This window comes from Pongo abelii, chromosome 5 (genome assembly GCF_028885655.2).
Source record: "Pongo abelii isolate AG06213 chromosome 5, NHGRI_mPonAbe1-v2.0_pri, whole genome shotgun sequence".
Lineage (NCBI taxonomy): Eukaryota > Metazoa > Chordata > Mammalia > Primates > Hominidae > Pongo > Pongo abelii.
Window position 1 is genome coordinate 144080267 of NC_071990.2, and position 23871 is coordinate 144104137.

The 23871-nt window shown below is 42.7% G+C and overlaps 2 long non-coding RNA genes and 1 pseudogene across 2 annotated transcripts in view; 1 reads left to right on the forward strand and 2 right to left on the reverse strand.

The window, feature by feature from the left end:
* Nucleotides 1-700: 700 nt before the first annotated feature.
* Nucleotides 701-23871, reverse strand: part of LOC134761563 (uncharacterized) — a 106796-nt gene continuing 83625 nt past the window's right edge. Inside the window, exon 3 of the long non-coding RNA XR_010140363.1 lies at nt 701-3070. This is a non-coding gene — a long non-coding RNA (uncharacterized LOC134761563). The remainder of the gene's footprint in view (nt 3071-23871) is intronic.
* On the forward strand, nt 5775-14536 carry LOC129059834 (transcription factor NF-E4-like; annotated as a pseudogene).
* Nucleotides 19845-21117, reverse strand: LOC100937997 (uncharacterized). The gene is made up of 2 exons (XR_008526499.2): nt 20605-21117; nt 19845-20379 (listed from the first exon to the last, which is right to left on the reverse strand). It is a non-coding gene; the product is annotated as an uncharacterized LOC100937997 (long non-coding RNA).

Genomic DNA, 23871 nt, shown 5'->3' on the forward strand with positions numbered 1-23871 from the left:
TAGCGGGGTTCCAAGCTCAGCAGTGGGAGCATAGCAGGACTGAGAGGAGATCTTCCTTGTGAACACAGAGCTTAGTCATAGGAATGGGCTGTGCAGAAGGATTCCCCCTCCTGGAAAAACAGATGGCTTTTAATGAAAAGGGAACTGGATTACTCAGTGCCAGGGAGAGCTTTGCATGGGGTCATCCAGCAGTTGAATTCACATTCTGGTTATCGATCAAGGAGACCCTGGGATGAATTTGGGATCCTGTTGGTCAGCACTTGGTCCTTCAGATCCCAGGTTTGGGAATGTTGTGTAATCCTAAGCCCTACTAAATTTGGCACCTGGGCAGTTTAAATGTCTTACATGTGGATTCATCCATACCTGGAGAAAGATCAAGTCTTAAGAAAAGAAGAGCCGTGGCAGAGCCATTTGGAATATAGGCTGGTAGAGGCCTAAAAAGGAGTTGGGGGCTGACACCAGCTTCCTTCCAGGAATTCATCAGGAACATCATTTTTCATGCTTAGGTAGCAAGTTTTCCTATTGATTTTACTTATAAATCCATTTGCCTAAAGTCTTATCTAAAGGGTTGGCTTTACTATCTAAGATCTAATTATTTGTCCTTCGTATTTAAGTAAGTATATTCTGTCATGTCATTTTATTTGTATATTAATTAAATGACACAGATAACTCAAAATAGAAGTCACACCCTATCTCTAAAGAAGATACATAATTTAATTTATTTTCTGTAAGAGAAAAAGAAATATACATAGTCAAGTGGGCTACAGGGTAACTTTCATTTGCACCTCCAAATCCACACTCTAACATGCTCTCTGCCCCAGGAGGCTGACCTATAAGAAACAAAGGAATCCACTGACCACCGCTTCCAGTTTGGTTCTACAATGGGAGGCACTAACGGGAGATGAAAGGGCGGGAGGGATGTGAGGTGGGGATTGCCAGGGCTTGGCCTTGTGCTTCTACCAGAATCCCCACAATCTTTCAGGTTGTTTTTCCATATGGCTCTTGCTCCAAGTTCCTCTCTTTGTCCCTTCAGGCCTAGACATGGTAACAGAAACACTTTTGCCTTCCTAAACCCTTCTGTCTTTGTAAATTGATCTGTCCCAGATTTGGTTCCGAAGAAGCAGACTCCAAGATGGAGATTTGTGGGCATGAGGTTTATTAGGGAGTGCTCTCAGGATCCAAACCTGCAGGAAGGAAGGGGAGGGAGAAAAGTAGGGCAGAGGAAGAGGCTGGGTAAGCCCAAAGTGACTGGGAGCCTGAAGCTGGGATGCACCTTCAGAGGTGGATGCACCTCTCTGTGGGATGCTTCACAGAGGCAAAGTGTAAGGCCTTTATAGTCCTGTGCTGACAAGTTGTTGGATGCAGGCTGCCCCTGGAAGACAGCATGAAGTTGGGTGTGGTGACTGTCTTCAGCTTATGGGAACTAGGTCCTTCAGTCCTGATGGGAAATTTGAGATGTGCAGTTTCCATGACAGCTCAGCTCTTGTGCTTCATGGATCCACTTCTTTCTGCATGTTAAGGAGAAGCTCCTCTAGGATCACAGTTGGCTTCTTTTCCTGGGGAAATCTTCCTGTTTTACTTTACAGTCTAGATTTCCTGTCTCCTTTTGGTACCTCTGCTGGTCTACTTGGCTGGTGGAATGACCTAGCTTCTCACTCCTGAGAAGTCCCATCACTATGCGTTTGTTAGGTGGAGGCTGTTGCATTTATCCATCTATTATTAAAAAATGGGCAAGGGAATTCTGAGGGGCACCCAGGCAAGTTAGCTGGGGGTCTCTCTGTGGCCTTGTGTCAGCAGTCCCAGCTCCTTCTGAAGAATGAGATTGATTAATGCTCATGGTACGGTGATTGCTCTTCTTGCTTGGTGATCTCTTGGCATGAGGAGCCTGATGCTTCCAAGTGGCAGCCTTAACCTCATGTTCAATTGAATGCTTGTTGTATTCCCTGATGGAAGCACATCTCCTTTGGGCACCAGGACCTCTAAACCCACAGAGCCTAGGCACAAGTTACCTAAGGAGTCAATTGTATTGATGGTAAGTGAGGCTATTGCTGCTTCCACTCCTTAGCTCCCACATATTTTACCTCTTGGGGACACAGCATCATATGATGATTGTTTATTTAGCATGTATATTACATCCAGGAGAATCTGATGATGACATTACCTTGCAAAGATGGGGCACCATTCTTCTGGGTGTAGTACACATGCTAAATAAACCTCCGATGACATTACCTTGCAATAGTGTGGCCCCTCCACTATGCCTTCAACAAGCCTTTCCATCACTCTGTTAGTGTGGCAGCTTCTGGATGGTGCATGATGTGATGGGACTAGTAGAGCTTGTTCCACTTGGGACAAGCTGGAGCTTGTCCACTCGCGCACCTCCTTTTTGTAAAGTGGGTCACTTGGTTTGATGGGATGTTATGTGAGATGCCAAGATGGTGGATCACTAAATCTCTAAGCTTTTAGATGCTGGTGCCAGCTGAGGCCCTGCAGGCAAGAACAGCAAATCCAACCCAGAAACATGAATTAATTCATACCAAAATGAATCAATGACCTTTCCAGGGTAGAAGATATTCAACTTTCCACCACATGGCTGGTTGGTCTCAAGGGCTAATACAATACCTGGGCAGGGATGAGGGTCATCCTTGGTTTCTGTTACTGGAAGGTTGAATATTTTGTCAGCCTTGGTGGCTGGGTCAATGTTGTGGAGTGGGAGTGCATATTGCTGGATCCATGCATAGCCCCCCTCCTGCTACCAGGGCTATGCCATTCATGCACCATTGTTTGAACATTGACATCTAATGACAGAGGCTGGCCAAAGTCAACTGGCCACATATTCTCTTGTGTCTACTGGTGATTTAGTGGGATGTTCTTTTGCAATGGATGTTCCCTAGTGATCATTAACATGTAATAAAAGGATCTCCACACCTCCTTTCTGTTCTCATTAATCCATTCACAGCTCTTTCACCCAGACCTGCTTCATCCTGATTTTCCAATCTTTCTTGATCAAATGGTTAAGCAATTTTCTTGTTCGTGAGTCCATACATATTCTCATCTGGTGACGATACTGGGACTAAGAGATGAAGCGAGGCAGTGAGGAAGTAAGAAGAGAGAAAAGTTGAAATATTGGTCAGTCATTTTACAAGAACACTTGAACAATCAGAAAGCTGTGGCAGGTAAGAATCGCATATTCTCATTTAGTTTCTACTAATGCCTCTGAAGCCTCTAAAGGCAAAATATTTTGTTTCAAATCTGAAATTTTGGGTAGGACAGTAATGCTGATATTTAAGTTACTTCAAACAGGAATTATTTGATACATTTATGGATCATCTTTTCTAAAATTTCTAGCAAATTGAAAACTGGAAGATAAGAAACAGCTTTCAGAATAAGGCAAGTAATTCTAAATAAATGTATATAAATTCAAGAAAAAAATAATGCTTATCTGTGGCATCTCCAAGATAAATAATAAAATAATGATGTGTTTTTTTTGTAAAATACTAAAGCAGAGGAGGGGAAGAAAGGGAGGTGCCCTGGGTGTGTGCAAAACTTTCACTCATGCTAGGCACGTCGAAACCATCCCCCTTCAGCTCACATTTTAAAGGAAATAGGATACAGGGAATTACCATATCCTTCCCAGATCCAAACATTTTGAAAAACTTGGCATTTTCTTTTTTTTTTCTTTTTTATTATTATTATTATTATACTTTAGGTTTTATGGTACATGTGCGCAATGTGCAGTTTAGTTACATATGTATACATGTGCCATGCTGGTGCGCTGCACCCACTAACTCGTCATCTAGCATTAGGTATATCTCCCAATGCTATCCCTCCCCCCGCCTCCCACCCCGCAACAGTCCCCAAAGTGTGATGTTCCCTTTCCTGTGTCCATGTGTTCTCATTGTTCAATTCCCACCTATGAGTGAGAATATGCGGTGTTTGGTTTTTTGTTCTTGCGATAGTTTACTGAGAATGATGATTTCCAATTTCATCCATGTCCCTAAAGAAGACATTTATGCAGCCAAAAAACACATGAAAAAATGCTCACCATCACTGGCCATCAGAGAAATGCAAATCAAAACCACAATGAGATACCATCTCACACCAGTTAGAATGGCAATCATTAAAAAGTCAGGAAACAACAGGTGCTGGAGAGGATGTGGAGAAATAGGAACACTTTTACACTGTTGGTGGGATTGTAAACTAGTTCAACCATTGTGGAAATCAGTGTGGCGATTCCTCAGGGATCTAGAACTAGAAATTCCATTCGACCCAGCCATCCCATTACTGGGTATATACCCAAAGGACTATAAATCATGCTGCTATAAAGACACATGCACACGTATGTTTATTGCGGCAGTATTCACAATAGCAAAGACTTAAAACTTGGCATTTTCTCCACAGTGCTTGCCCTGATGTTTTTAGTCTTTTCCAGTACAAATCATAGCTTCATCCCATTATAAAGCAAACACTTTATATCTCCTTTATATAAGGCTTTAATCCCCATTATAAAACAAAAACTCTATACAATAGAAATAAAACTTTAATGTCCTTTTTATCATTTATTACTTCACATTTTTAATAACTTTTGGTTGAATACTTCACAGAATGCTAGGCTCTGAATATATCTGGATGAGCAACACAATGTGTCTGAGTCCAAATATAATAACGTATCATATTTGTAATGACACGAGAAGTAAATGGGCTCATGGAAGCAAATATCAGGGACACTTGTTCCAGTCTGATGGGAGTATAAAAATGAGGTCACAGACTTGACATTTAAACTGAGACCTGGAAAGTATTTAGGATAAGGATTAGATAAAACTATTAGCCATGGTGGATGAAAGCCAGGGAAGAAATAGTTGCAGAACTGTAACACATGTTTGGAGAGTCATCAAGAACAGATAACAAAAGGTATAGAGACCATCCCAAGGCTAATAGGAAGTTACTGAAGGGTTTCAAGCACTTCTTCTTCCCTCCCTTCCTCTCTGCCTCCTTCTCTCCCTCATTCCCTTCATCCATTCTTTCTTTGTTTTTTTTTTTTTTTGCCTTTTTTAAAAAAGATGACACTGACTGCCGTATCAAAAATGGAAGAATAAGGTAGATTCAATATTTTTTAAGATAGACTCAATGGAGCTTGGCCACAAGAAATATTGAGTTAAGAGGTAACAATAAAGAATAAAACTCAGGTTTTTCAATTGATCTATGAGAAGATAGTGATCTCACTGACAAATTTGCAGCAGAGAAGGTGGAGAAAGTTCCCTCTCTGTTCACTTATCACAAATATATATATTTTTTATATGATGGACTAAGATAAGAACTCTTTTGTTTACGTTTTTATCCTCAGAACCTAGTCACAGATCTCATTTCAAAAATCTTGAATCGCCTTGGAGCTTGTGATGGATAATTTTATGTGTCAATTTGACTGGGATTAAAGATGCCAAGATAGCTGGTAAGACACTATTTTTAAATGTATCTGTGAGGGCTGTTTCAAGGAGAGATTAGCATTTGAATCAGTATGCTGTGTAAAGAAAATCCACCTTCACCAATGTGGAAGGATATCATTCAATCTGTTCATGGCCCAGATAGAACAAAAAAAAAAAAAAAAAAATGGAGGATGGGCTAGTTTGCACCCTCTCTCTCCTCGAGCAGGGAGATACTTGCATTACACCTTAATGACCACTAGAGAATATGCACTTCAAAAGAATATCCCCACTAAATCACCAATAGACACAGAAGAATAATTTGGCCAGTTGACATTGACCAGCCTCTGTCATTAGATGCCAGTGTTCAAACAACAGTTCATGAATGGCATAACCCTGGTAGTAGGAGTGGAGGCTGTGCATGGATTTAGCAATATTCACTCCCACTACTCAACAGTCACACAGGTACTGGTGCTGACAAATATTCTTTCTAGCAACAGAGGCCAGCGAGGACACTCATCCTCACTCAGGTATGGTATTAACCCTTGAGGCCAACCAGCCACATGGTGGAAAGCTGGCTACATTGAAGATTTTCTACCCTGGAAAGGTCATTGATTCATTTTGGTGGGAAATGATTTGTGTTTCATGATTCATGTTTTACTCATCTTCTTCTGAGACACCAGTATCTGGTTCTCAGGCCTTTGGATTTAGCCTGGGTATTACACCATCTGACCCCACCCCTTCAGACTCTGATCAGGACTTATACCATTGACTCCCCTGATTCGCAGGCTTTTAGACTCAAAATGAATTACATCACCGGATTTCCTGGTTCTTTAGTTTGCAAATGGAAGATCACGGGGCTTCTTGGCCTCTATAATTGCATGAGCCAGTTCCCATAATAAACAAATAAATATATATCTCTCCATATATCTTATTGGTTCTGTTTCTCTGAGAAGCCTGACTAATAAGTCTAATTTTCAAGTGATGGCAGGCGGCAATGGTTTTTCATGCACCAAATCCATTCAGTTGACAATTTATTTTCCCACGCAATACAAGTTTAGGTTAACCTAAAGGTAAAAAACAAAACAAAACACAAGAACCAAATAAACACTACACTGGATCCACACCAGCCCTATAAAACTAAATGACTTCCTTTAATTTTGACCTGCTCCAGGATTCAGTCCTGGATATTATTCTCCTAATTATCTACACTCATATCAATCTGATCCAATTCCATGGCTTTAAATACTATCTACACTTTGACAACTCCTAAATGCATGTATCTAACTCCAGTTTCTCTGCTGAATCCCAGATATATATATTCTCCCTAACCAGTATCTCTACATTGATGTTTGGTAGACATCTTAAAATTAGCATTTACAAAACTGAACTATCTTTTCCTGCTATTACAGAATACCTGAGATGGGTTATTTACAATGAACAGAAACATATTGGCTTACAGTTCTGCAGGCTGGGAAGTCCAAGACTGAGGGGTTGGCATCTGGTGAGGGCTTTCTTGCTGCACCATCCCATTTCAGGAGGCAAAAGGGCAAAAGATGACCCATTCCTGAAAGCCTTTTTATCAAGGTATTAAATCCACCTCTTAAATATCTCACCTCTTCATACCATTACAATAGCAATTAAATTTCAACATGAATTTTGGAAGGGACATTCAAACGATAGCACCTACTCTATCTGAAGTCTGCTCCATCTCTAGCCATCCACTTTCTTAGGACAAAAATTTCCACATCCCATATTCAATCACCTCAAAACCTGTTGGCTCTGCCTTCAGAAAATATCCAGACTCTATTTCCCACTACCTCTTGTGCTATCACCCTGGTCTGAGCCACCATCCTATCTCACTTGGATTCCTGAAATTGCTTTCCAATGAGTCTCCTCATTTTCCTCCTGCACCCTACAGTTCATGCTCAACAGAGCAATTCTTTTTGAAAGCAGAAGTCATGTTAGTCACATCACTCCTCTGTTTAAAACCCATCAATGATTTCTAACTCATTCAAAGTAGAAACCTAAGAGGTTCCACATGATCAGATATACAATTGGATAACTCCCTGACCTACTTCAAGCCTTTCCTCAAACATGAATTTTTCAGTGAATCTTTCATTGACAATTCCATTTAAAATTGTCACTCTTCTTCCTCAGACACTTCAGATCAGAGGTCACCACTCCCCAACCCCCACCTTTGTTCTACAATTTGTTTTTTTGATAGCACTTATCTCCCACAAAAACGAACCCTAAATTAGGGTTCTCAGAGAAGCAGAACCAATAGGCTATAAGGAGACAAGAACCACATAATTCACTTGCACATTATGTTCATTGTGTATTGTCTTTCTTCTGTCCCTAAAATAGAAACTCCATGAGAGCAGGGATCTTTGTATGTTTTGTTTTTTGATATATTGTAAGAACTTCACACAGTTCCGATAGATAACAGGTGTTCAAAAATGTCTGTTGAATGAAATCATGAATGCCTTCTTTCTTTTAACGAGGCCCGGCAGCTAGTGGTATACTATATTACTATTCGCAAAAATTCAGTGTCTCCTCACCATCTAAAGAACATAGTCATCACCAAATGACTTTTTTTATCCAATAAAATGTAAGTGGGAAGAAATTTGTGTTATATGTGTTCAGAAGCTTTAAGGACCAGCATGCGATTTAGCACACTCTCTTTTCCCTACCCCTGCATTGTGGAAGCATGTGTGGAGGTGGGGCCTCCACCATCCTGAATTCCTGAGGGCCTGTGATGAGGAGAATCATCTTGCCAAACTATGATGGACATGTCGCTTAATGACAAATGAAATTTGATATTATGGCCTATCCTGACTAATATAAAATCAAATTCTGGGGTCTTCATACTCAAGTTAAATATCATCAGGTGGTTGGAATTAATTGCACTTTATGAACATTTATGTTTATCATGCTCTCCAATTAAAGTAGAATATCTCAGAGTCACAATTAGGCCTTTCAGGTGCAATGTAGGAAAGAGAAGGCATTATATGGTTTCATTGTCTCTTGAAACATCAAGATACAGGGAGACTCCATGATGCTAGAGCAACTGCAGTGATGGTTGTCTTCCCAAGGTAGCATGCACACAGCAACTAGGAAAAAGGTGAATCAGATGGGAAGGAGGAGAGTCATAGTGTAAGTGAACCTTGCCTAGATGGGGATCCATGTGTCATCGGGTCAATTCAAGTCTTTTCTCAATGACACTTTTAACCTCTTTGTAGAGCATCATTCACCTGTCCACGTTTCCCACCATAGATATAAAAGAGGGACACTGAGTCTACAAAAAGACACAAATGGCTAGTGTCTTCATTTCTTTGAAGGCAATGTAGAGGTTCTTAAAGACCAGAAAAAGTTCAACTCAGTAAGCTCAGCCCCAGGGAAACCATTTGGGTCTGGATGGCTGGAGCTCCAAACCAATTGCCTCTAACTGTGGGCAACACTATCTAATTATCCTAATGATTGGTGCAAATGTTTTAATTTTTAATTCATGCTGTGAGGTGAAAAATTCAGCAGTCATGCAGTATGATAAGTGGTTGAAAAATATAAATTGCCATGGAAGCCACAGGAGGGTCAACCCATCTATACTTCCTGGTCTCATTAAAAAATTAAAGATCCAGATTTCTGTCTGAATCCAGCCATAATGTAACCACAGGTTGCATCTTGGGAATCCACAGCCATAATGCTTTGGGAATTCTTGTCAAAACCATTGCTTAATTTTTTAACCCAAAATTCTTGATGATACAATATGACCAGTATTCTAATAAAAAAGTATTCCAGAAATTTAATTCAGTGTTTCTATACAGAGAGAATAAATTGTCCAAGATTCAGAGGAGACGGCCAGTGTCCAGAAATATTCTTAGAAGCCTATAACATTATCAGTAGCTATGTCTTTCCATTTCTGCCCATGGATGTCAGATGGACAATCACTGTGCCATCCAGCTGTTAGGGGAAGGCTGTAATCCTTCTGTTTGTAGCTAAGTAGCTAAGTTTCCACTTTCTTCCTCTGACCATTCTCATCCTTCCCCTTGCCACTTCTCCAAAGGTCCAGTGAATGCCCAGGGCCAGAGACATTGCAGTCATTGTGAGAAAGAGGAAAGGGATGCACACCCAAGTTAACGTCTCTGCTCACCTCAAGCTTGGCCTGAGAGATGCAGCTGGCACTGTTCCCTATTAAAGAGAAGCAAACCCCCAATGGGCATAGGTTTCTGTCACACTCTTCTGACCAGGCATCTCTAATTGCTTAGTGTGGGTGAGAATGGGGATTCCCCAGAGCAGTATCCCAATAAGGCACTGTCCCAACCATTCTCCCATCATTGATCCAACATTTGTGAAATGTTATTGGATAATTGCAACATTACTAAGATGCAAAGACTTTGGAGCACATGTTTCTGCCTCAGGGTTAAACAACAGGTTTGGGAAGGGTTATAGGTCAATAACCAATATGGTTGGGTTCTGTGTCTTCACCCAAATCTCACCTCTAATTGTAATTCCCATGTGTCAAGGGAGGGACTTGGCAGTAGGTGATTGGATCATGGGGCAGTTTCCCTCATGCTATTCTCATGATGGAATTCATAGTTTCATAAGTGTGAGGCTCTTCCGCTTCACTCTTCTTATCACAGCCTCTCCCATCATAGGCCTGGAGGCCAAGGAGGCAAAAATGGTTATGTGGGCTAGGTCCAGGGCCCTGCTGCTCTATGCAAACTCGGAACTTGGTGCCCTGTATCCCAGCCTCTCCAGCTCGAAGCATTGCTAACAGGGGAAAACATACAGCTCAAGTTATTACTTCAGAGAGTGCAAGCCCCAAACCTTGATGGGTTCTACATGGTGTTGGGCCTGTGGATGTGCAGAAGACAAGAGTTGAACTTTGGGAGTCTCTGCCTAGATTTCAGAGGATGTATGGAAATGCCTGGATGTCCAGGCAGAATTCTGCTACAGGGGTGGAGCTGCCTAAGGCTGTGGGAGCCCACCCCTTGCATCGGTCTGCCCAAGATATGAGACGTGGAGTAAAAAGAGATTTTGGAGCTTTAAGATTTAATAAATGTCCCATTGGGTTTTGGACATGCGTAAGGCCTGTGGCCCCTTTGTTGTGGTCAATTTCTCTCACTTGGAACAGGAACATTTACCCAATGCCTGTACTCCTATTGTATCTTGGAAGTAACTAGTTTGTTTTTTATTTTACAGCCTCATAGGCAGAAGGCACTTGCCTCATCTCAGATGAGACTTTGGACTTGGACTTCTAAGTTAATGCTGGAATGACTTAAACCTTTGGGGGACTGTTGGGAAAGCATAATTGGTATTGAAATGTGAAAAGGACATGAGATTTGGGAGAGGCCAGGGATTGAATAATATGTCTTGGCTCTGTATCCCCACCCAAATCTCATCTCAAATTGTAACTCCCATGTGTCGAGGGAGGGAACTGGTGGGGAGGTGATTGCATCATGGGAGCAGTTTCCCCCATGCTCTTCTTGTAATAGAATTATCATGCGATCTGGTTGTTTGATAAATGTGTGGCTCTTCCCCTTTGCTCTTCTCTGTCTCCTGTCATCTTGTGAAGAGGTGCCTGCTCCCCTGTCGCCTTCCGCCATGATTGTAAGTTTCCTGAGGCCTCCCCAGCCATGCAGAACTATGAGTCAGTTAAACCTCCTTTCTTTATAAATTACTCAGTCTCAGAGAGCAAGTTTATGGCAGTGTGAAGACAGGCTAATACAATGACTCACCTATAATCCACATAAGAAATTGAGCAAAGGGCACACCTGTATTTTAAGGGTAATATATGGTGGTTCCCAGGGGCTGTGAGCATGGAGAAATAAGTGACCTCCCTAAAACAAGGTAGAATTGGGGTGGGTCATCTTAGGACACACCATTTTTTCTCACCACAATCCTGGTTATGAAGTGATGTAACAACCTCAAATTGACTGGCACCTTCAACATCCCAGTGGGGTTATTTTCTATAAGCCTCACTTCCAGCATCTGAAAACATACATTGTCTGGGGCATAGGGAAGGGCAGCAACATGTTTTCCTCTTGCTAGAGCCAGGGCTCACTGAGCATAGAGCATGGCCACACATCTCTGGACTCTAACCCCAGAGCTTATGCTAGCTATATAAGCACACTGCTCAGGGAAACAAAAAAAGTGAAACTTAAGCTTTGTGTCTAAATCTGCCTGGGATTTAGACTATAAAGTAATCACTTCTAGAGCTACTTTTTTTGTTTTGTTTTTTGTTTTGTTATGGTTTTTTGTGAGACATTTTTCTGTCATTAAGGCTGAAGTGTAGTGATGCGATCTTGACACTGCAACCTCTGTCTCCCAAATTTAAGTGATTCTCGGGCCTCAGCCTCCTGAGAAGCTGGGATTACTGGCATGTGCCACCACACCCAGCTAATTTTTGTGTTTTTAGTAGAAATGGGGTTTTGCCATGTTGGCCAGGCTGCTCTCTGAAAGATTCTCCCTGGGGCTTGAAAGCTTAAAGGGATGAGTAACTCCTCCCCTCTCAAGTCCAGTTCCAAGGCACAAGGCAACTTGAGCCAGCGGCGTGCATCAGCAAGATAGCAGAAGCAGGAAGAGAGCCAGGTGGAAGACACCTACCTTGGCCGGAAGACACGTACCCCTGAAGAGCAAGAAAGAGGCCATCTGGGTACTATGGAGCAGTCATGTCAGACTAGGACACTTCCTGTTTCCAGGAGACCATAAAACCCCTGCCCCATCCTCATTTGATGCTGACGCCATTTTAGGCCTCAGCCTACCTGTACCCAGGTGCTCATTAAAACAGCATGTTGCTCCACATCACCTCATGTTGTCTGTTGGCATGCTCTCAGGGTTCAAACCGATACAATCTGGTTGCTGAAATCTGGTGCTGAAATCCAGGAGGGGCTTACGTCTGCATTCCCTGTGGACCTACCCCTCCACCCCAGAGAGCAGGCCACAGCAGCCAGACAAAGGAAGCTCCTCAGCCTCCAGTCGCCTCTCTATGCATGCACATTGGTCACTGATCTCACCTACTTGTAAATTTCCCGGGAGCCCAGTTAACAGGGGAGAATCTGCACAGCCTCCCTTGGTTTCTCCTGTCCAAAAATTCAACATTGGCCCAAGAAGGCTCCCGCGTGTGCCAGGCACTCACTGATCATCTGGTCTTAGGGGGACGCCTCTAGGCCATTTGATCCCGTTCTGGGAACAAAAAAGGCAGCAGTGACGATTGCTCCTTTTACCCTCTCCCTCTGGCCGTCCAGGACGGTCTCATTTTTCTCTGTTCTCCCAAGCCTACCCTCCGTTATGGGAAACTCCCGGTCCTCCATTCCAAAAAAGCAGCCCTCTAGGCTGCTTCATAAGAAACTTGCAAACCTTAGTCCTCAGGCAAAATATCCACTCTAAGGGCCTTGTCTTTTTTGCAATTCTGTCTGGCCACAGTGGGTCCAAATGCACCACAAATGGAATATTCAACTTTACAATTTTAACTGACTTAAGCAATTATTGCCGATGAGTAGAGAAATGGGGAGAAATTCCTTATGTCCAGGCCTTTTTGCACTCAGATCACAACCCTACCTCTGCAATTCTTGCTCCCCTGTTCAAATCCTTGTCCTCCATTCTCTCCACCCTGATCACCTTTCTCCTCCCAACACTACCTCTTTTTCCTCCTTAGATCCAGCAGACTGCTGTCCACCACCCCCCGCCCCCACCTCTCCCTCTCAACTGTCTTCTTCACCTCCATAAGCCTCCTCTTTATTTTCTCAGCTGCGATCTTCTTAGCTGCCATCTTCCCAGTCAGTTGTATCCACTTCTTTTCCTACACCGTCCCCTCCTCAGGACAATTTTAGTATTGCCTATACCCATTCTCCTCCCCCACCGCCCTCTCCTGAGGCTTGTAAACCCATCCCCCCATTTTATGCCTCTATCTATCCTCCACTGCCTGTTAACTCAAACCCCCTTCTCCCTTCAAACCCTCAGCGGGAACCACTTCCAGGTTCTTTCTTCTCTCCCACCCGTACTCACCCAGGCGCCATCTTTGGCCCATGCCCCACCCTTACTTCAGCGCCTGTGCTACAGTGCCCCCTTCAGGAAGTAGCAGGAACTGAAAGTATTGTTAGAGTTCATGTTCCCTTCTCTCTCACTGATCTCTCTCAAATTAGCAAAAGACTTGGTTCATTTCCAGAAGACCCTATCTCTTACATTAGGGAGTTTCAGTATCTTACCCAGTCTTATGAGCTAACTTGGCATGACTTTTACATTATCCTCTCTTCCACCCTCACCCCAGAAGATGGGGACGGTATCTGGACCCTAACTCAGGTGCATGCTGATACAATTCATCACCAAGCTCCTGCCCAGCCTGCTGGTGCAGAGGCAGTCCCTAACCAGTATCCTTACTGGGTTTATCAAGATGAGGCCCCTGGATGCCACCATCAAGACCACATGATTATGTGTCTCCTTGCAGGACTCAAAAATGGTGCCCATAAAGCAGTGAACTATGAAAAACTTTCAGAAATCACCCAAGGTCCTGACAAAAACCCAGCCTTTTTCTCTCTCATTTAACCGAAGCCATGAGAAAGTTACCAACCTAGACCCAGCCAGCCCAGAAGGAACCAGTATCTTAAACCTGCAGTTCATCTCCCAATCCACCCTCAATATTCAGTGCAAGCTTCAGAAGCTTGACGACGATCCTCAAACCTCACAACGAGACCTTCTTAATTTAGCCTTCAAAGTCTTTAACAATCATAATGAGGAAAGTAAAAGGCAAAAACAGGCAGAGTTTCAAATGCTTGCCTCTGCCATCAGGGGCCCTGCAGGCCCACGGGGCTGCAGCTTCACACAGAAGCCTCCTAGCAATCCATCTCCACCTGGCACCTGTTTCAAGTGTGGCAATGAAGGCCACTGGTCCAGACAATGCCCAAACCCAGGTAAGCCCACCAGGCCATGCCCCCTCTGAGGAGGACCCCACTGGAAGTCAGACTGTGAGTGGCCCCTGCAAGGACTGCCCCCATCCCTTCCCAAGCTGGCCAAAACCTCCTAATCAGATCTCATTGGCTTTGCCACTGAAGACTGATGGTGCCCTGGAACAGATGCACTGGCAACTACCATCGCTTCATCCGAGCCAAGGGGATCCCTGATGGTGGTAGGTAGGCCAGTATTTTTTTTTTTAATTAATACCGGGGCAACCTACTGTGCTTTACCTAATTTTTCAGGACCCACCTAGACCTCCCAGGTCTCTTTTGTAGGACTTGATGGACAAGTCTCCAAACCCCAAGCCAACCCTCAACTTTTCTTCTCCCTGCACACCTTTTCCTTCACTCACTCTTTCTTAGTCCTGCCTTCATGCCCAACTCCGCTGCTAGGCAGAGACATCCTTTCAAAACTCCACACTACTCTCCACTTCCACATTCCCCATAGTACCCAATGCATCTACCCAGTCCCCTCCAGTACTTCCAACTTCCTTCTACTCCTCCAACCTTCCACCCTAAACCATGCAACTTTTCCTTATTCCCCATCTGTAGTTAACCCCACTGTTTAGGATACTTCACACCCTCAGTTGCAGAACACCACACCCCCATCCGCATTATCCTTAAAGAGCCCACCTAGTTCCTGTCACAGAAGCAGTATCCCATCCCCCAAGCAACTCTCATATGCCTAAAGCCTATCATTTCTTGCCTCCTCACCAGTCACCTACTCTGCCCAACAAACTCCCCTTTTAACACACCAGTTCTAACTGTTAAAAAGCCGGATGGAACTTACCGCTTGGTCCAGGACCTCAGGCTCATTAACCAAGCTGTACTCCCAGTATGTCCAGTAGTTCCTAACCCATATACTTTACTTTCCAGAATTCCCTTCAATACCACCCCTTTTTCTGTTCTAAACCTAAAGGATGCTTTTTTTTCACAATTCCTTTACACCCTGATTCCCAAAACCTCTTTGCCTTTATGTAGGAAAACCCCGACACCCAACTTTCACGTCAGCTCACCTGGTGTGTACTACCTCAAGGTTTCAGAGACAGCCCCCACCTTTTTGGACAGATCCCTGCTCACAACCTCTGTACTTTATCCCTAAAACCGTCCGCTGTCCCTCAATGTGTTAATGATCTGCTCCTGTGTAGCCCCTCTCCAAGAGACTGCAACGCCCATACTATCTCTCTCTTTTAAACTTTTTGGCAGAATGGGGGTATTGGGTCTCTCCTAAGAAAGCACAAATATGCACCCCTTCAGTCACCTATCTAGGCCTAGCTCTTACCCCATGAACCCAAGGGCTCACAACCAACCACATATCCCTCCTCCAGTCCTTCCTGCCTCCACAAACTAAGCAAGAAATTATCTCTTTTCCAGGACTAGTGGGATATTTTAGGCTCTGGGTTCCCTCCTTCACTCTACTTGCCAAACCATCATACCAAGCCGCTAAAGACCCTCTCCATGAGCCTTCAAACTGTGCACAGCCTATTACCCAACCTTTCCATCTACTCCAGAAGGCTCTCACCTCAGCTTCTGTCCTCACTCTCCCTGACCTCACCAAACTTTTCTCCCTCTATACTGACAAATGGCGTGGAATTGCACTAGGTGTTCTAACCCAGTCTAAGGGACCCACCCTCCAGGTTGTTGCCTACCTTTCTAAACAGCTTGAAGCCACAGTTTTCGGATGGCCTGCCTGCCTCTGAGCATTGGCGCATTGGCGGTAGCTGCAGTCCTCACCCTTGAAAGCCTAAAACTATCTCTCTATGCCAACCTAACAGTTTATTCAACCCATAACATCAAAGACATGCTAGCTCACCGCAGTTCACTGTCTCATCTCTGCCCTACAGCTCCTCCAATTGTATGCTCTATTCATAGAAACTTCCCACATCACCATGCTAACCATCTCCCATCTAAACCCGGCCATGCTCTGTCCCTGTCCTTTTTCTCTCCTCCTTACTCCTCAGAAGAAAAGCAGGACTTCTGAGCCCAAAACCTACAAAAGCAAGGACCATGGTATGTCAAGGAAGGGTGCTTCATTCTTCCTCACTCTCAATCTATCATCTAAAGCCTCCACAACTCTTTCCATGTTGGGTACAAACCTCTCTTGCAACTTCTCCACCCTATCCTCACTTGTCCTCACCTTTCCAGCCTTGTTCGAGAGATTACCCAGTCCTGCTCTATCTGCCACTCAGTATCGCTCCAGGGTTCCCTCTGACTGCCGCCTTTTCCTACCCACCAAGCCCAGGGCCAGGTACTAAGGCAAGATTGGCAAGTAGACTTCACTCACATGCCGCCCGATAAACAGCTCCACTATCTTCTAGTCTTTGTCTGTACTTTCTCCGCGTGGGCAGAAGCATTCCCAACAACTTCAGAAGGTGCAAATGTCACACAGACTCTCATGATGCATATAATTCCTCGTTTCGGACTCCCAACATCCATCCAGTCCGACAACGAGCCCACCTTCATCAGCCAAATTACCCAAGGTGTCTCTATATCCTTAGGTACAAAATGGGTTCTCCACACACCCTACAGGCCTCAATCTTCAGGTAAAGTTGAAAAAATTAACTCTGTCCTTAAAGCCCAACTCACCAAGCTGGCTCTGGAAACCCAGCAGTCTTGGACAAAAAAATCTCCCTTTCCCCCTCATGAGACTCCACGCAACACCAAAAGAACCCTCTTTTTATAGTCTCTTTGAAATCTTGTATGGCTGAACTTTTGTTTTAGGGCCTCCATCCTTACCAGACTCTGAGCCACTTGCGAATTACCTCCACTCCTTAATCCAGACACAGTCTTTCATTCATGAAGCAGCAGATGAGGCCATGCCTCTCCCTGTCGACACCTCCTTGTCCTCTCAACATAACTGTCTTGCAGGCACAGATGTGTTTATCTGCCAACCCAACCCTCACCAGTAGCTACAACCAAAGTGGACAGGCCCCTATACTGTGATACTCAGCATGCCAAGTGCAGTGAGAGTCCAAGGTGCAAGGACTCCCCCACTGGGTCCATCGCACCAGGGTCAAGCTCACCCCCAAGGCTACTCCTTCCTCCAAAACATTAACAGCAGGCAACACCCTCAGAGTCCCTGTATATAATAACCTAAACAAAGAAAAATGATCCTTAAAGGTAGGAGGACGCCAAAGATGGCAAGAGGATGAATGGCCTCCGCAACAGATCATTGAATATTATGGTCCTGCCACTTGGGCTGAGGATGGTTTATGGGGTTATTGCACTCCCATATATATGCTAAATAGAATAATTAGACTACAGGTGGTTCTAGAGCTAATCACTAACCAAACCGCCTCAGCCCTAGAAATGCCCGCACAACACCAAAACCAAATGCATGCAGCAATTTATCAAAACAGGCTAGCACTACCCTGCTTATTAGCAGAAGAAGGTGCAGTGTGTGGTAAGTTTAATATCTCTAATTGCTGTCTTAACATAGACGATAATGGAAAAGCAGTTCTAGAAATCGCTTCAAACATCAGAAAAGTAGCCCATGTACAGTCCAAACCTAGAAGGGATGGGACCCAACAAATCTTCTAAGAAGGTGGTTCTCTAATTTAGGAGGATTTAAAACACTGGTAAGGACAGTAATCTTCATCACTGGGCTCCTCCTGTTTCTCCCATTGTTATCCCACTGATAATAAAAGCCATTAAAATTCTTGTTGAAACTACAGTTAACTGCCAGACAATCCAGACGATGCTCCTGCTACAACGACAAGATGGATACCAACCCGTCTCTCAAGAATACACCCAAAATTAAGGTTTTTTTTTTCCAAGATGCCCATGCCACCCCCTATTCACGACTGAAGTAATTATTGAGAAAGTAGCCCCTTTTCCCTTTCTTCTATAACCAATAGACAGGAATGGAAAGATACTCCCCGCGGCCTGAAAGCTTAAAGGGATGAGTAACTCCTCCCTTCTCAGGCTCAGTCCCAAGGTGCAAGGCTACTTGAGCCAGCAGCATGAGTCAGCAAGATAGCAGAAGCAGGAAGAGAGCCACTGGGAAGACACCTACCCTGGCTGGAAGACACGTACACCTGAAGATCGAGAAAGAAGTCATCTGAGTACTACGTAGCAGTCGTGTCAGACTGAGACACTTCCTGTTTCCAGGAGACCATAAAACCCCTGTCCCATTCTCATTTGGTGCTGATACCATTTTAGGCCTCAGCCTGTCTGCACCCAGGCGCTCATTAAAACAGCCCCGTGTTGTCTGTTGGTGCGCTCTGGGGGTTTGAACCGATACAAGAACCTTACAGTCTCAAACTCCTGGCTTCAAGTGATCTGTCGCCTTCACCTCCAAAAGTGCTGGGATTATAGGTATGAGCCACCACACCCAACCTAGAGCTATTTTTGAGTTCATCCAGCCTTATAATCACTTCAACAGGTGTCTAGGGAGATCTCCCTTTACTCCTTTTCTTGCATTAATTTCTAGATTGTAGAACATTTTTCTCATATATATACAGTAGCTGATGGGGAATTTCTGAAGCTTCAAGATATACTCTTCTCACACCATGTTTTTTATTTTAAAAGAACATACTTACTCAAGTGTTATTTATTAAAAATACTTTATTGAAATCTTCTATTTGCTTTATAGGACTTTGTACATATTTTCTCAGGGAGAGAGTTCTCCAGTGTTCTTCAGTGCCCCTAAGAGACATATCTATGGGTAAATGTAGAAGAATCTGTGATAACTGTCATGCTGCCTTGTTTGAGGGTCATCTGTAAGACAGGGTGCTGAGAGAAGAGTACTACACATGCACACACACCACACACACAAACACATACACAGGGTGATTTAAGGATAATACAGCCTTTTAGTACGTAATCCCACTTCTAAATTCGAAGCATGTGGTTAAGTTCTGATTTTTAAACAATAGCCAATTTGTATGCTTGTTGTGAGCAAAACTGGTTTGACTTAACTTGACTTTTCCTGGCTGAAAACTTCTCGGTTGCTGCCATCAATGGAAAACAGATTAAGAGACAAATTTCAAATGAACGCTTGATGCCCTTTCTTGAAAGGAGGAAAACAGAAGGACAATGCTCTGCTGGAGATCGTTTCTGTGAGGCTTGCTGTCAGCACCACAGTCCTTATCCTTCTGCATTTATTTAATTAGCACTGGAAATGCGCTGGGTTGTGAAAATGTGATCAAGGCCACCCCACGAAAGTTTCAGGGTCACATCATTTACTGGAACACATTTACAATTTTTTGCACGTAAATTACCTACATGCCTTTAGATTAAATGCACCTTCCAAAAAAAAATTCCACATCATTATTGAATTGCAATTTCATACACTTAGCCTGAAATTTCCATTCTGTCAGGATCACTCATGTTCCCCACAGTTTCAAAAGACTAAAATCATTTTACTGTAACTATATTTTTTTCAATACTAGGCCAAGGATAAATGTGGTTACATTGATTTCTCACAAGTGAACCTTAAACCACTGATTTGAAATGAGAAAACCACTGTTTGAAATCATTTTCAATCTGAGGTATGTTTAATTGGCTTTAAAGAAACTTTGCCAGCTAATTTGGAAAAAACGAAAAACAAAACAAAGAAACCTCTTGATCTCACTCTTGTTTTCAATCCCCTAGAAGATTGAAAGAACCTCTTTCTTCACTGTTTTCAGCTTTTTCACCCTCCTGAAAGCTACCGACTTCCTGTTGGGCTCCCTTCTGAGGTGTCCTATCAATTTTGGCCCAGGGTTGGTCATGTCTAATCCATAATTAGAATGGGCTAGGCGCAGTGGCTTATCTCTGTAATCCCAGGACTTTGGGAGGCAGAGGTGTAAGGACCCCTTGAGTCCAGAGGTTTCAGACCCACCTGAGCAACATGGCAAAATCCTGTGTCTACAAAAAAATACAAAAGTTAGCTGGGCATGGTGGGGTGCACCCGTGGTCCTAGTTGCTCCTGAGGCTGAGGTAGAAGGACCGCTTGAGCCTGGAAGGTCAAAGCTGAAGTGAGCCATTATTGTACCACTGCACTCCAGACTGGGCTACAGAGTGAGAACCTGTTTCAAAAAAAAAAAAAATTATAAGAAAAGAAAAGATTGAAGTATGGTCCCAACCTGAACTCGAGATTGGTGGTAATGCTGATTTTTCAGGTTCTGAGTGTGTTATTAACAGCAGATCTCTTCTTCCAACAGCCTTCAGGTTACGGCGTAATGATCAGATATTCATCACTCGGATATAACCAATATTGGTCCACAAAAAGATGACTGCTTTAACCCACTCACAATCATCCTCTGCTCCAGGCCCTTTCTGTTGGCCTCTCAGATCCATGCTCCTCAAGAGCACTGGGTGCCCCAAGGGACCTGCCTCCATGTCTGCATCAAAGGCTCCCTTGTCATCTGGCTTCTGTTGGTTCAGCCACAGGAGGCACTGGCAGGAAGTCAGGGTGAGAAAGAAGAGTAAGTTCAGGTCATATTTGCATGATTCCGTCACTGTGGGTCATCCCTAGGGTGGCTTGAGTTTTTTCTTTTCTTTCTTGTTTGTTTGTTAACTGAAGGCTGCAGCTACGGCCACGCAAACCTCAGTAACAACTACTATATCTTCTTTAGTTAACTTTTCTCCTATCCCCTTTGCCCCTTAGGTCTAAGTTTAGTGAGATCATGCCAGGATGCTTCATAACATTTTGCTTTTTATTAATCCTACTAATTCCTTTATAAAACTAAATTTAATTGCCTCTTTGAGTGAACTGTGTCCAACTGTGACAAGCTCTGCTACGTTACCATAGCTTAAGGGCTGTTCCTTTACTTATTATACCTTCTCAGAATATAGAAGAAAGGAGATCCCACTCAATGAAAACTAAACTAATTAGTCACTTACAGATAGAGAACATGAAAGTAATCCACTCAGGTATAAGAAGAAGGTAGGCCAACCATCTGGTATTCCATTTAACCGATCTGGGGTCCACCAGGCTAGGGGCTACAGTTCCTTTAATGCTACTTCCTAATTTTCTCTTAGCCCTAGGCATTGAGAATAAAGTGTATTTGTCTATCTGCATTAGCATTCCTTTGAAGAAAATTAAAAGATCAATTATTAATTTAAGGAGGGTGCACATCATTGAATTTGAAGTTACAAATTTGAACCAGTAGAACTGTTCTGAGTGACAAACTGATATATGCAGGGAATATTAAACACTTTAAGTTCTGCTTTGAAAGATGATCAAACAATGACAGAATAGGTCAGAGGCAGATTGTTTCAATCTGATCTGCAGATGAAAGCAAAGTGGAAGCAGGGGACCAAAAATTAATATTGATGTTTCAGAATCAGAAAATACGGGTTTAGGTTCCACTCTTAATGGTTACGTGACTTTGAGCAAATTAGTTTTAGAGACACATTAGAAGGTTGGTTTCTATGATACAAGGCTGCTGGCTTATATTCTGCTAGGGATTTGCCTCTCTTTCTTCAAAGACTTGTTTCTTAATCATTGAGTTCCTTACTCTACATCATAGCTACTAAAACACGTTTTGATCTCTGTAATTTAAAATATTTACATAGATAATACATTTTTCATTATTTTTAGAATTGATTTTGGCTAAATTTCAAGTGTTTAAATTATCTCTTGAATGAACAGGAATCATCTCCAAAATATAGCCCCAAACCCACCTAGGCATAATGACAAACATAAATTTATAAATTCAGCATTTTTTATTTTAAAGATACATAGACCTAATAATTCAGTATTGATATTTAATCTAATGTATCCTTTTCACCAGGTGACATGTCCTCTAGTCTTTGGATTTCTGATATTATATTTTCCTCACATGAATATATTGAAAGGAACTTTTTAAGAGAAGGCTAAACCTAAACCCTCTTTGCTACTCATTCCCTTACTGTTTTTCAAACTTCTCCTTGATTTCTTCTACATTTCCTCATTGCACTCTTGACAAAATTCTGAGAAGCTCTGAAATTCTTTGTAATGGCCTGGCTCAGGTCATTGGTTGCCTTCATTAATGACAGTTCATTCCAACTGTGGACCCTCAGTGGGGACTCTGGCAACCTTTCCCTGCCTACTGGCTCTTTTCTTGGTATTACTGACATGCTCCAGGAAAGATTTCAGGAATGACACTTTCTATTTGATACTATTTCCATTCTCACTGAATTGAGATTTGTAGATCACATAGTAGAAAACTGTTGCTGGCTTGCTGAGGTAACATTGAAAATGTTTGTTTTATTTATTTTTAATATTGACATACAAGGTAGAGCTCGTAAGTCAGCCAATTATTTTAATATGGGTATATTCATTTACAAACAAACAAATAAATATATAGAAATACATGTGTTAGTGACCAGTTTAAATAGCTCATGACATTTATCACTCAAGTAGTGTTTACAACTTACTCTGTAAAAACAACCCAGCGTGCACAGAGATCCTGTCACATGCAGGAATAGCAGGTCAAGAATCAAGAATGGTCACTCTTTGGTACTCAGCATGCCTCCTGAACACTTCTGCTTAGGTTTTCTGACATTGCCCTAACTCTGTGTAACCAAGACCAATCCATTTTTCACAATACCATTCCTCTCCCCAATTTGCCTTATTCTCATACAAATCTTCATTGTCCTCATTATCCAAGAGGTGTTGCCTCTTTCATCTTTCTACCTTTTATTCATATATCTAATCAATTACTGGTCCCTACATTCTTATTGATGAAAAGTTCTTCAAAATAGCTACCATATTATTGCTGATAAAGGCTACAATATAAGAAGACTGTTTCATTTTTAAGAGGCAATCAGCTAGCGTGCCATTCTGAAAACTGTCAAGAACAGCATTCCAGAACCTTTTAAAAATAAATATTAGCTGCCAGGATAATAATACGTATGTGACATATTGATAAAATAAAATAATTTAAAATGAATATTAAGGTTTTGTATCTCCTTATATATTGTGAAGAACTGTATTTTTGACCATGGCTTTTTTTAAGTCATTCTGCAACCTCACATCACTTCTTTCTGCTCCTTTGTGAGGTCAGCTCACTTTACGGTCCATACTACCAGGGACATATAGGAAAAGGGAACAAGGGGAGAAAGCATGGTTTTAATATTCATTGCTTTGTGGTTCTACGCAGCTAAACAGTAACTCTAACCTGTCATTACCCTTACTACCCCTGCCGCTAGAGTACTTGAAAAATGTCAGAGGATAAGTTAAACATGATTCCTTTGTGCCTATGCAAGCCAACCCCTTATTGACCTCTTTTATAAAAAGACTTATTCCAGTTGTATCTATATCCCAAGTTTCATATCAATCAAAAGGAATTCTAGGAGGAAAAATTTCTCAAGGCTTTTATTAAAGAAAAAATTACTGAAGAACCTCCTCATTGTCTCATAAATCTGTAATTAGAATAACCTCTCCACTGTCCCCAGCTCCTGAGTTCAGATTCTCCAGACTCCATTCTTCATATTCTTCATAATCATTTGCAACACATAATGCCTATGCCTTAGCTTCTAAAGTTCAATGCCTCATGGTTGGTGGTTAAGTCCCTGCATTACTGGGACTCACT